The 14,407-nt window shown below is 38.8% G+C and overlaps 1 protein-coding gene across 8 annotated transcripts in view; it reads right to left on the bottom strand.

Moving 5' to 3' along the window:
* Positions 1-6,029, bottom strand: part of LOC308176799 (uncharacterized protein) — a 521,877-nt gene extending 515,848 nt beyond the window's left edge. For all 8 annotated transcript variants that reach the window (XR_013938632.1, XR_013938633.1, XR_013938634.1 and 5 more), the window contains exon 1: positions 3,220-6,029. The gene's annotated coding sequence lies outside the window, so the exon portion shown is untranslated. The remainder of the gene's footprint in view (positions 1-3,219) is intronic.
* Between the last annotated feature and the right edge of the window lie 8,378 nt (positions 6,030-14,407).

The following is a 14,407-nucleotide window of genomic DNA, read 5'->3' as shown; positions in this document are numbered from 1 at the left end:
AAGATCTGCCATTCTAAATTCAGTTACAGAAGGAGAGCCTTATGGCATATGTTTGCAAATCTGTTTTCCTATGCTTGGGAAAAAAATGTCTAATAATAATGCAATTTGACAGTCCTTCAAAGAAGAGATATTAACTTTCTCTGAAACTAAAGTACACTAAGTGAAACAAATTAGCATAGGATTAATATTTTTGAAGGACTCCTAATATGCAAAATTATACTATTGAAATTGACAGCAGTTAGGTTTCTCTCTTGAAATGGTACTAGTGATGTGGAATCTCAAGAGGGACTGAGGTGCCAGCCCCGACAACTAAACAGGGTTCAGATGCTTACTAGAAGTACTGGAATCCTTTCCTACTACAGAAAAATGTGTCTGGAAATAATGCTTGAGCAGGCTTACCCATAAGACACAGTAAACTAGATATGCTGAGAAAAAAAAAAAAAAAACACATTTATGAAGTTTCAGATTCTGACATGCAACGTTTAGCTGTGCTGATCAGGTTTAATGCTGACATATACTGCAATTCACTAGTCAGGTGATTTCTTCCAATATGACAGCCTTTTCTGATCAGGATATATATACCTGCATTTGTTTTCAGTGAAGACTGGTTAAGTACTAAATGCTCTGTAAGTAATTTCACAGAAAACCTTTCAAAAATGTTGAGACTAAAAGCGTTATAGTATTAAATTCCAGAGGTCTTGGATTTTTTTATTTTATTTTTTTTAAAACAGTTTATAATAAAACTCCATATAGAGACAGAAATTTAATCAACTACACATGAAAACCAGAAATAACACATTATATACAATATATTACATGTATATCAGTTATCTGTAGCAGTGTTTTGACTTGAAAGCTATTGTTTTCTAAAGTACTCACTAAACTGGAAACATCTCGTAATATCACAAAACAGAAGTAATTTCCAAGTGCAACTAGATGACATAAAAACAATTTAGTGTTACTATAGCAACATTTTCACATTTCTATACTACTATGTTTATTTTAACTATGAACTGTAACACTGAATGAGTGTATTTTTGCACAAATACACAGTGGTGGAGTGACATCATCCCACAGAAGCCAACAGAGATTTGAGCTGATTCGATTTGGCCTGTGAAAAATCCCACCTGCTAGCTCAAGTCAGCAGTGTGTTTAGAATACACATGTACAGACCACAGAACTTGAGACAACCCAAACTCTTTCTGGTTTCTAAGTGCTACTTGTAATAATAAAATAAAAGAGTAATAATAATCAACATACTGATTACCATGCATGCATATGCATGCAGTATGTACACATTTGAGCATAAGCACTGGTGTAGCTGGACAAATAATAATTTGAAGGTTATCATCTCATATAAGAGTGAACAGAACTGTCTTTAGAAGGAAACTGCTTAAAACTAGTCATGTTTGTTTATTTATGTTTTGTCCTTACTTAGAGGCAGGTTTTGTAAGCTGTTACATAGGAAGTTTTATACCAGAGTGCCTTCTAGTGGTTACAGAGCTACAAATCTCAGCTTGAAATAGAAATCATAACATTGACAAAATAATTACTCAGTAAATGAATCAACACAAAAACATATTTATAAATATCTTATTGGAAATATTTGCTGTGTGTCAGAACCACAGTTTTACATTGTAATGTTGTTTATAAATAGAAAGATAATTTAGGATTGAAAAGAGATTATTTACCACATGAATAAGCAAGAAAACAACTGATAAATACACTGTTCAGTTCTGGAAATATACCTTGTCTATATTGCAAGCTTATGCCATGTGTTAAGAATTAGCAATGCCATAAATTAATTTCATTGAACAGTTCTATTAGCAGTATTTATCAGAATGATTTTAACTATAACTGCCACATATCAGAAGTTCATGTAATGTTAAACTATTAAAATAAAAAATAAATTTAAAAAAGGCACACAAATTTATTCTTGACTCTGCTTAACAGCTTTCAGACAGCCACCTGCCACCACAGCAGTTCAACATCTAATAGATCGAGACTGTACTGAGCCCAACCCCAGCTACCCCCTTTGTTATCAACCAACTCAGCTCCCAAGAAAAGGAGTCCAAAAATGAAGCAGCAAATGGATACCATTGGCTCCACCTCAGCAGTTCAGTGTAGGGGAGCTAATCGTTGGGAAAGGAATAACCATAGACTGCTGCCTGATGCTGCAGAGCATTCAGCTAGTTTGTGACAAAGTATGGGCTGTAATTCTTGGAAGACACTACAGAACAACACCAAGAGTCAGACCAGTACAGAAGGAAAGCACAGCAAGTATTTTGCAACAACATTCTCAGGCATATCAAGCACCCAATAATCAGTCTTGGGGCTACAGAGGAATTACAGACAGACCCTCTGGCTTCCAAAGTTACAGGAAGAAATGGAAGCTACTGGAGAGGGAAAGGATGGGGAGGGATCTGTCTGCTCGAAGAGATGTGTGCATCTTCCCCTAACCTCCAATTTAGCTCACCAGCACTATATTGCCCTGAAGTCACTTCATCGCATGGCCTTTGTCTTTTCTGGATGTGTAACAAACCACCTTACAAAAGATATTGGGAAACTGTGTCATAGCCAAGGAAAAGCAAAAGAGATTACACACTGAACAGGGGCTAAACTCACCTGAAGGTTTCATACACATTTTGGAAGAGGCCCTTACAGAAAAGCTAAGGAGAGGGCTTCAGTCAAATTTACACCACAACGCTAAAAGTTCAGCAAGACTCAAAGCCAACTGTAAGTTAATTTTTACAGAAGGCAGATTAACAAGCCATACTTTCCATAAACACTTCTGTGACTAGCAACCAAGTAATTGTGTACGCATCACCAATAATTACCTAAGTCTAAAAGTAAACACTGCTGTTAACATAATCCCCGATGACAACTTCTCAGGACAGTTTTATTCCACAGACATCTCACATCACTCTGCAATTAACTTATTTACATTTGTTGAAACGCATGGCGAAAAGCTCCAGTAATTTATGGAATTATGCACGTCGAGAAAAACTGAGAATTATAAACACCAACTGAAGCATTAGCCCGTTAGAGTGCCCTCAGGCAAACGCCAAGCAAAACCGCCCGTTAGCCAGAAAAAATGGCTTTTCTTTTTCCCCGAGCACCTCCCGGCTCCGCCCCGGCCCGTCCCTGAGGAGGCGGCCTGAGGAGGGCTGAGCGCCTCGGGGGCGGGCGGTGTCTGCAGCCGCGGCCCCACAGCTGTACCTGGGGCATCCCGCGGCTGCCACGCGCAGCCCCCGGCGAGTTCTGGGGCGTGGAGCCCGCTCGAATGGGAACCTTCTGGAAGCCGCGGGCCCCGAAGGCGGCAGCCGGTGAGGCGCCGGCCGGCCGTTAGCCCCGGCACGCGCCGTCGGCCCCGCGCGCGCTGCTTCAGGCGTTCCGCGGCTGGCGACCAACGGCGGCCCCCGCGGCAGCCTCCCTCAGGCTCGTCCCGGCGGCGCTGGCGACACGGCCGCGTTTCCCCGGGCGCCGGGCGCCCGCAGGGAGCTGCTTCACGGTCCCGGGGCACCCTGCGGCGTTTGGGACAGGGCACTGCACTGCCCTGAGACTGCCGCCAAAACCGCGCCGGTGCATAGAGGCACAGAAGCACAGAACGGGTTGGTGTGAACGGGAACTTAAAGATCATCCAGCTCCACCCCCCTGCCGTGGGCAGGGACACCTCCCACCAGGCCAGGTTGCTCAAAGCCCCATCTAACCTGGCCTTGAACACTTCCAGGGATGGGACATCCACAGCTTTTCTGGGCAACCTGTTCCAGTTCCTCGCCTCCCTCTGAGTAATGAATTTCTTCCTTATGTCTAATCTAAATCTCCTCTGTTTTAGTTTAAAGCCATTTCTCCATGTCCTGTCGCTACACTCCCTGACAGAGTCCCTCCCCACCTTTCCTGTAGACCCCCCTGTAGGTGCTGGCATCCTCCCATTTGAGCCTGCTGAACCTCTGAGAGGCTCTGCTGCCTTTACGTGTTCTCCGTTGTGATACCAACTGCTCAGGCCTCTGTTACAGTCAACGGGAATCTGTACCTGAGGAACCACAGACATCCAGGGTTTCTGTGGCATTCACCTTCAGCTCCCCCATGTACACACAACTGTGGCTGTGGCCTTACAATGAAGAGGCCATGTCACCTCACACGAGCCCAGAAAAGTGTAATAAAACAATGTGCTTTGTTGCACAGCTTTCAGACAGCCCAACAGGGCTGCGGTATGGACTCACTCTGTAAGGATTTGCTGCCTCAGTCGCCTGTATGAGAATAATACAGAAGAACAGTTAAGTAGACACCAATGAGGCTAACACAGACATACAAAACTAAACACTATGGAAAGTAGAATCTTATATAAACAATATGTTTAGTATATTACAAAATTCACTGAGACTAAAGGAAGGCTTTTAACCAAAGAAGGGGTGTGCCACTTCAACATCAAAAACTGATTAACTGCATTCATAGTTTCTTAGCAGTTATCGAGCAACCACATTGCCAAAGATAAGTGCTCTCCCACCAGCTGGAGCAGGTAGCCCATGCCATTGCAAAGCAAGGGACCTGCCTGTAGTCTACTTATCAGGACTACAAAAACGTCAGAATGCAATTATCCAAGTGAAGCATCAGAAAACAAGTGCAGGCTTCCACTCTTTCAAGAGATTTTCAGTTACAGTCTAGCTCAGCATAACTTTGTTGGAAATCTAAGCCGGGTCTGGTCTTCTGCTGTCTTCTACTTCGGCAATGATTGCGTGGATGGGCCACTTTTTAACCTTTTAAAAATAATTTTTACATGGAAAGGCGCTTATCTCAAACAGCAGTAGCCAACATTAGCCACAGATGGAAAAGCAGTTAATAATCAGTGAGCTTGAATAGTTATTTAGCAGATGATTTCTAAGACAGGCTTCTTAAAGCTTCCTAGAGAAAACGGGAAGGGCGGGAGGTTATGCCCTTCATAAAACTAGTAGTTATGAGCTCTTATATTCCCACCTTTTTGCTGGTGCTACGTAGTTCAGCAAGACACATGAGCTGTTTGTGCCAAGTTCTCCTTTGCAAGACAAAAGAACATCATTTACCGCATTTAGCAGATTTGTGAGAATGGATAATTAATTGTCTTCAAAATGCTTTAAAGATAAAGCAGGAATATTGTTGTCTTCTGTTGTTTGTTTGTTTGTTTGTTTTTCCTCCTTCCCCTGCCTTCAGTCTTACTAGAACTTTCTCCTGCTGTGTGCTGGTTATAACTGTTAGTTTTTCCAGGAAGCTCTCTGCTAGACTCTGAACTTTTTCTTTTGTGACCTTTCTAATCCTCTTGTGAGTACCTGCTCTTTAATCCAGAAATTATTGATTGTAGTGGATCCATTCCATTCTACAAACTGCATGTCAATCGGCTATTTTGTAGAAATGCTAATTTCTTAATAATTTATACTGTATGTTTGACCAACAGACACTTTTGAACACTTCCATAGATTGTCTTTTTCACTATTGATGCATATCATGTCAATAAAGACACCCCTTTAACTGATATCAAGTCCTGAGGATGCGTATTGTTCATTTAGTATATATGCTGACAGCATACTCTTGAGCTTTATTTCTGTTTGACACCTTATTTTATATTTCATACTTAGAGCAGATAAACACAATGGTAAAACATGGAAGAGCACGGTGGTATTGTGACAGACTGTACTCTGATAGCAATTAGAGAGCTTAAGTGTACTAGTATTTTTGAAGATTTCATTTCAAATCCAAACATCTCCTGAAGATTTGTTTTCTCATGTTTCAAATACATGCAGATGCAACACAAACAAAATTTTTCATATGCCCCACGCATGTCAATAGTTCATGATTAACCAGACAGCTCTCATCTAAGACTGCCAAGAAGAGACTGAGTTTGTTTTTACTGCAGAAAGCAATGAAATGGTATACAACAATAAAAAAAATGCAGAATTATCTATAATTATGGAAATATAAACAGTATTTAACCAAGTGGGAAAGTTTCAACTAGATAGCACATGGATTTGGCAAACACTTATTTGCTAACAAAAATAAATTCTGTCTTTTCAGAGCTTCAGTGAAGAGAAACAGCACCTGTACAACTGAAGGAACTCTCCAAAGATTCTGGATTGGGAGGTATGTGTATTTGCTATATCAATACAGGTCATTTAAAATGGAAAGTAGTAGTATTGGAATGCTTAACTAAAGTAATTGGCCTGCTTTACTAAAGTAATTGAAATCCCAGCTTTATGGTTTTGCTCTTTATCAACATATTTTATTAAATTGCTTCATAAATAGTCTTACTTGCCACTGAAATGAGGAAAAGCTCATACTACTGCAGGTAGTGAATCGATGGAATCAATATCCATTTCTGATTGCTATCAGGTAGACAGCAGTTTAGAAGAACACTTTAAAGAGCAAGCTGTAATCTTACTGGAGACAATTATGTCCTAAATTTAAACTGAAGAAAATAGTTGTAGTACCTTCAAAAGTCTCATGGTTATGTTCAGCAGTAAGATATATATTATTTGTAAAAGGTAGTAATAGAGTGCCTTGTACACAAAAATATAAAAGACAAATACAAATTACCTGATTATCAGATGGGATTTGTAGTCATCTTTCTAGTTTGATTTGTGTGCTGTCTGTAAATTATTATGTGACAGTTTTGCTACTCAAGTGTCAATAAGATTGTTTAGAACTCAAAATACATTAATGAAAACGTGTTGTGAAGTTCCCAACCAATTCTATTAAGAGGGCTCAGAAGACTCTTTATCTTTTTCCTTTTCATGAGTTTCTGTTGGGTATAATACCCACTTCTGAAATCTTTGAAAATTTAAACTAAAAGCAAATATTACCTGTCTTTTATTCTTCCTTTTTACAAAAATCTTTGAGCCTAATGTAGAATTGAGATAATTTTAGTCATATTCTGGAGTGGAAATTCTTTAAGGAAGCCACAAATGTCTGATCAATTATACCCACAGTTATGGAGTAAAGGTAGATTTTGGGCTTCAAATGACATACGGTATTTCATTGTCAAATATTAAGAATATTGGTTGAAAAAAAAAAAAAACCACAGAAATTGGGTTGCTATCAACAAATCAGAAAGCAATTAAATGCAGTATGGATTTGTGTATGTAATACCAAACTGCAAAGAAAATAAGTTTATGTTTTTCAAAGTAGCGATGTTTGTTTTTCAAAGTAGCAATGCTAGTTCCACAATAATTGCATGCACTAAGAGGTTTCATTTTACTTGGAGGTATTCACATTAACATCTTAGAATCACGGGTTAAGTTTGTATACAGGTCACTGTCAACCTAGTATTTAAGTTTATGTAAGTCCATTGTCTGCAAATTACTGCTCACCTGAAAGGGTTTTTTAGGTACGGACTCACAATCTTGCTTCACCAGGGTTTTGGTATATGTAAGACTACAATTTGGCCTATGGGAAGTTGTTAAACTAATTTATAGTACAAAGAAGTAGTGACACAGAAAATGAAAGCAGATGCAATATCCATAAAAAACTCTCTTATGAACATTCAAACTGTTACTTTATGTAATAGTATACGTTCTCCTACTTACACAAACACCAAAAAAAAAAAAAAAAAAAAGGACACGATGTTATCAGGAGAAAAGAAATTTGTGATGTTAGGCAGTCCAGGATTAAATTCCACTTACAAAGACGAAGATATAAACTTTCAGTTTTGCAACATGTATTATGTAAGAGATTTATAATTCTACCTACATACTAGAGGCCTAAATGTTTAGATTTGCATTCAGAGGAGGTGTTGGGCAGGGCATGCAGAGTCTCATTTTCCAAAGGTTTACAAACCTGAAAATATCTATCTTTTTACAAATATATATCCCACATCCAAACCACAAGAACATGTGCACTCAGACATTGCAGATAATCAGCTGGGAAGGAAATTAGTGTTTTGTTACCATTACGTATTGTTTGCTTAGTGTTGCTTTTGTCCTTGAGAGAGAGATACCCTCATAGGTGGGAGCTATTTTAAGTACTGGCTTTTAGAACATCTGAATTGCATCCCAGTTCCATGAACGTCTGTCCTGTACTGTATAAAGTGGGAAAGAAAAATAGCTTTATACATAAGTGGCCATGTGCCATGATTACTATAACTTGGATGGCTTTAGAGTGCATCCGTGTTTTGAGCCAGTAGTGGCTCAAAGCTATGCTCCCAAACACACCTCATATTCAAACAGGGCCAAACTCAGAATCACAGAATCACAGAATCATCTAGATTGGAAAAGACCTCCAAGATCATCTAGTCCAACCTTTGTCCTAACACTAACAAGTCCTCCACTAAACCATATCACTAAGGGCTACATCTAAACGTCTTTTAAAGACCTCCAGGGATGGTGACTCAACCACCTCCCTGGGCAGCCCATTCCAATGCCTAACAACCCTTTCAGTAAAGAAGTTCTTCCTAACATCCAACCTAAACCTCCCCTGGCACAACTTTAGCCCATTCCCCCTCGTCCTGTCACCAGGCACATAGGAGAATAGACCAACCCCCACCCCACTACAGCCTCCTTTAACTCAGGAGCACTGCAGGACGAAGTCCCATGCAGTTACTTTCAGCAGACTGAACAAGCCCAGGAAAGCTCTGGACAAGTCCTAATTCTCATATCCTATCATTTCTAGTGAAGAGCTCAAACAATTAAAGTTAAGATGGCTTCTGACAGTCATTTAGACATGTGGGCACAGATCAAGGAGTATGTTATGCTTGAGCCCGTTACTTGTCCCATGATATTATGAATAGCCTACAGTTGATAATACAGGCCCACAGAATGTACTAACACCCTCACATTATCTTGGAAACCCTGTTACTCTGCATAATTCATTGTATGCCCACTTTCCATGACTGCATAGCACAAAAGTTCCTTTCCCACAAATTATCTATGAGAGCAGAAGAAGCTGCTTTTCACCTAGACCTATTTTGCATGCCATTATTCTACAGTATGTTTCTCTTCTTTCCCTTAACAAACATGGCTGAAATTTTCCTTATTCAAGGCTGAGTGAAATGGTTCCCTAGAGAACTATGGACGCTTTGTGACAGATTTGCACAGAGGCACCCAGGATAATCAACAACAGAGCTTAAATACAGTATCTTTTAAAATGAACTGCAGATTGCAGTTTATCTCCACTGATCCATGTGTCAGAGAGCTGACCCCACCCCTAGCTGTGGGAAAATTCTGTAGTGACAGGAAACAAATATAATTAGATACAGTCAGCTGTTCATGTCCTTTAAAATGAGAAAGTGAAAATTAAAAACAGCCTGTGCAGAACTCCACTTTATCAGGCAGTCCTGTAGCTAGACCATTTCAGAAAAGCCTCTCCGAATTTTATCTCTGCAGCTATTTATCAAATATAACAGAGGTAAAAAACAAGGCAAACAAATTCCACAACAAACAACTGGCATGGAAAGATTTTATTAATCCCTTCAAGTTTTCAGTTATTGCTGTTTTCAGAAAGAACATAGAACTCCTAAGGACACAACGGCTTGGCACATTTCATGTAAAGCAAAAAATTGACCTTGAAATAGGTGTTCAGGTTATAAGATCTCTATCCATACAGCTTTTCTGCTTTTCTTTAGGGAATGGGAGATTTTTTTTCCCTGCCTGAGGTTTCAAAATATTTACCTTTCAGCAGCCTCTAAAAGTAATAAAATGTTTTTCAGTTCCCAAAGCCCAGGAATGAAGGAGAAAGAAAAGACACTGTCATAATCACTTAGTTCTTTATTCATTACTTGAGGGAAGCAGGAAGACATTTCTGTATAAGAAAATAGTGTAAGACACATTTGACCCTTTTACTGCCAGAGTGAACCTGACTGACAGAGAATCCATCTGTTCACTGTAACACCTACGTATTTGCCATTCTGTCAGTTGATCACTAGAGATGTTATTTATTAATGCTTTCACAGTCCTATGCACATGCAAAGTATTCATCTGTGTCTTCAGTAATTAACATCACATTACCAAGGGGAAAAGCAGTTTCTCAGTAGTGCAACTAAACTCCCACCTTACAAATTACACATTATTCTACAAAACTTACTCATGTAACAAAGGTCTAGCTTTGATGATGAAACATAAAAACAGTGAGCACTGCCAAACAATAGGCTTGGCAGCCTTCTCTACTTGGGTTGTCCCAAAGCCAAATAACAAAGTCATCCTATAGTAGTTTCACTCAGGAATATTTCCGAAATTACGGAAAAACTTCATAGGAAGCCAAAAAATAAATCTACCTGGCTTGCTTATTGCTTTCTAAGTAGTACATCTCCTGTAACAGTTTACTGACAGTATGTAGTAGAGCTACATCAGACAGTCACTACAAAGCTCTAAGCACTTCAAGACTCAGATGGTATCATCTCTGTGATGGTCACAAAACTTAATACAGATTATTTTTAAAGTTGTTCTGGTTATATAAATGTTTAAAAACAGAATGAGAGGATCAGCATCAACATTCTCTGCAACTGAGCCTAAGCAAGTCTGAACACCTCTTTACTGTCATTAGCTGCCTGGGAAACTAAGCACCACCAATTTTCTGCAAGAGAAACCTGAGTGTGATTTTGATAAGAATAACAAGCCAAATTAAAAAAGACCTAATAAGGACTCCTGATATAATTCCACTGACTTCAAGAGTTTATCTTAGCCTTCAAGTTTGTTTGAACCTGAAACTGAGCCAAAGGCGAAATCCTGTAACAAGAGAATATGCAACTAGGCAGACTGCATTTGCAAACTTCAGGATAACTCTTCCTAGGATAACTCTTCCTTTCCCAAACCTGGGCAGGGAGCCTAAACACTAAGCCTATTAAATATAAAAAAATATTAAAAAAAAAAAACATGGCTCACTGCCTGTGCAAATATTTTTCATAATTACCCACAGTAGTCAATTGATTAAAACATGTTCTAACTTCTTTAAAAGTCCTTCTTCTGCACACAGAGGCCTGAGCTACAGTTCAAAGTTCCTGTTAACATAATCATGCACGGAGTATTAATATCTTACAGAACCTACCCCTTGTAGCCACAGCCAGCAAGAACACTTTACTCAGTAAAATTAGTTTCAGTTTAAAAACAGAAAACATTACTGCAAGGTGAGTTTCCATTAGAGAAATTTTCCAGTATTTCTTTAATGTAGACACAACCCTAGTTTTAAAAAAACAGATACATACACGCATGCACAAACTTCAGTGTTTCACTGTTTGTGTCTGTAAGCAACTCAATACCCTTGTGTATAGGGGTAGATATAATCCCTTGATTTCAGTAGCATAAAACTCACCAGCTTAAGATCAGTATTAGGTGTTTTATCACTTTGTTATTTTGACACCAGCAAAATACCCTCTCAGCAAATTATGCTGTCTTCCAATCCATGTAAAGCTTCAGCAAACCACGAACACAGCTACTTAACATCCCAGATTCCTTCCACACCCAACCAATTGTATGATGCAATTACACACTTCTTTTTCATGATTTCAGCCTAACAGAATATCAAGAATAGGCTGAAAAAATAGAAAGATATTACAGACAGCATTAATTAAACCAGATTCATCTGTGCAGCTTGACAGGACTTGTGTGGTTTTACAAAGCACATAAAATACTACGTGTGCCGAGTCATTTCACCCTGGAAGTTCTTGTCACTAGTTCGCTATTTCAGCCAACATTCTTACAGCTCTTAGCTGGAAGTGGCAGCTACCAAAACATTTGTAACTGTGAGAGCTGCTGATGCTGGGCCAGTTAACTGGAGGTGCATTAGAACCCAAGAATCAACACTTTGGCACAAAGGAAAGAGGAACTAACCTTTTTATTTCTCTTACACACCACACATTGAAGAAGCACAGAAATTCAACTTCTTGGCATAAATCAGGATACTAGTGAAGCATATGTCTTTCTCTGTCATGGAATGGGAAAAGATGTTCCAACAGTCCAAAGCAGTAGGAAGCTGAGAAGGAATTTGTACTGTTGTCTTTGGTACATTGCAGTGCCAATACTGGAAGGTATACAAGTGACTGCAACAAAACTACTGGAGCTCCAAGGGAAGAGGTGGGAATGCTTGCCCCTGTCACTGCACCACATGACAAAAATATGCAAAAAAATATTGGGCCTTGTTAGTCCTCCAATAAATCCATCTGTCATGTGCTAATCCTGTCTGGATATCAGAGCTTTAACTCAAGATTGTTCTTTAAAAGCTATTTACTTTATATTCCTCTGCAGGAAAGGACATTTCTCTCTGATTTGTTGGCATTGACTTGTCTTTTCTTTGTATGCGTGCAGTTCAGAATATGATGGAGGCCTGCCCCTGTATGGTGCTCTTAGCTTTACTAAGTTGATTATAATTAAAATAGATTGTTGTTTGACTGATCCTCTTTTCTTAAGTAGAGCTAATGCAGATTAACTGTCCACAGACAGAGGCTTTAAGTATCCAGTGTAAGAAAAATCTTGCATTAAATATTAGCAGTGGCATCACTATGTATCACCATTGTCATTTAACTTGTTGTGCTTTTTGACAATACAATGCAAATTTGCAACTAAAAATATACTGCTATACATAAAAACCTCTCTAGGACTTAACACTCACTTGTGTTTCTTATGCAGTGTCTCACTGAATGGCAGTTCACTATACAGAAAAGTAATCCTCAGGTGTCTTTCTGTCTAAGATTTAACACAGTTGAATATACCCTGCTGGTCACAATGCTTCAGTTTTTATATGATGCATATACACGCTGCAAGGTATTTCAAACAAACTCTACAGTTTTAAACAAATCAGTTAATTTAACTTAAAATAATGATAGAACCTACATTTTCATTATGTCAATGATAAAATTTTTAAATACAACCTCAATACATGTGATTCTAGGACACAAATAGATGTGGAATTTAGGAATATTTTTTCTCCTGATGCTGTATGTCCTGAGGCTGATAAGGGGAAAAAAAAGCAATGCTAGGGAGGTCTTTGATTTTTCACTATGCATGACACTCCAGTTTCTGGCCTGTTGGTCAGATTGGCTGGCAGAATAATTGCACCTACAGGAATGGCTGGTATAGTAGCATGTGAAGCACAGCAGACAGGCACCCCTTTTTGCATTCCAACAGAGATGGGTGCTTAATGCTGCAAATGGCTACCTCGGCCATGTGTCTGAGCATACATCCTAGGTATAAAGATACTGGTTGTGCAAAACCTCATACTGAACCACAACTGAAATGAGGATAAATGGAAACAAAGCAAAATAGAAACTAACAAAATTTGCTCCCTTCTCTGCTCACTGTATGAATACAAAGGTTAAGCATAGCCTAACTTAAGCTTTTGTAAGCAAAGGATTTCATCTCTATACCAGATAGTACTTCTATTTTGAAAATAGATATTTTGTGCAAATATATTTCAGGCTTTGAATTACAATTCACATATACAATACACATAGAATTTGTTGTAAGGTGCATTACCTCTTTTACCTCAAGTAGCCCATATGGGAAGGTTGTTTCAATTAGGAGTGAAACGTGATAATGAAAGCATAAATTCTTTTTATGCAGCCATCCTTAATCATAAAGAACATTGAGACAAACGTCACAAATTTCAAAGGCAAAGTTGTTCACCTTCCCAGTCAAAGCTCCATTTAAAGTTTAACTCTTTAATTTAACTCTAATTAATTCTGAATTAAAAATTAGCTGTGCCTAACAGGTACTTTTAACAAAAAGCTCTCAAAGCAGCACAATCTAGTACAAGTCAGAACCAGACTTAGTCATTTTTACTCCAGAAGCCTCCCAAACTAAGTTTTCTGGCACCTCCCTGTCTGCCTGTAGTCCATCTCCTCTCTAATTAACAGTGAAGACTTACTCATGGATTGTCAAGTTCTTTAGCACGTGAAAGAAAATCTGTACGGGCAGTCCCAGTTGCGTAGCTACAGCTGCTGGAATCAAATAGAGAAAGAACCAGCATTCAGGAGAGCTACCTCAGAACCAGGTTAAGGACTTCCTCTCGGTTTGTGATCAGCTAGAGCTGTAAGAGCAGCAACATTTGCTGGAATGTGAAGCAAATTCACAAGTCGTTTAAATTGGAGCTAAAAGATATGCCTCTGTTACCTACCCTACTAACTGAAACTTAAGTTCTGCCTTTGATGTACGTAGTTTACGAGAGTCTCCAAAAACATGTTATATGTCTTTTTTCTTCTATAGGCTCAGATTCAAAGCACACTATTGATATAAAAAGCTGAAAAATTAGGACTGCCCGCAAAGCTGTACATTTGAAATTTCTTGACTCCTTTTCAATCTTAGTTTTGTTTCTAAACACAGCCAAATGCATAAAATTAAAGAGCTGTGGAATATCAGAATGATAACTGAGACGTGACAAACTCTCACAGTAGACATGACATTTCTCACAACTACATTCCAATACATTAAAAAATAAATAAAAAATAAAACACAGG

Source organism: Anser brachyrhynchus (assembly GCF_964034855.1).
Source record: "Anser brachyrhynchus genome assembly, chromosome: 12".
NCBI classification, from domain to species: domain Eukaryota; kingdom Metazoa; phylum Chordata; class Aves; order Anseriformes; family Anatidae; genus Anser; species Anser brachyrhynchus.
Note: the sequence above shows the minus strand (reverse complement) of the source record. Positions and strands in the feature narration are given on the sequence as shown.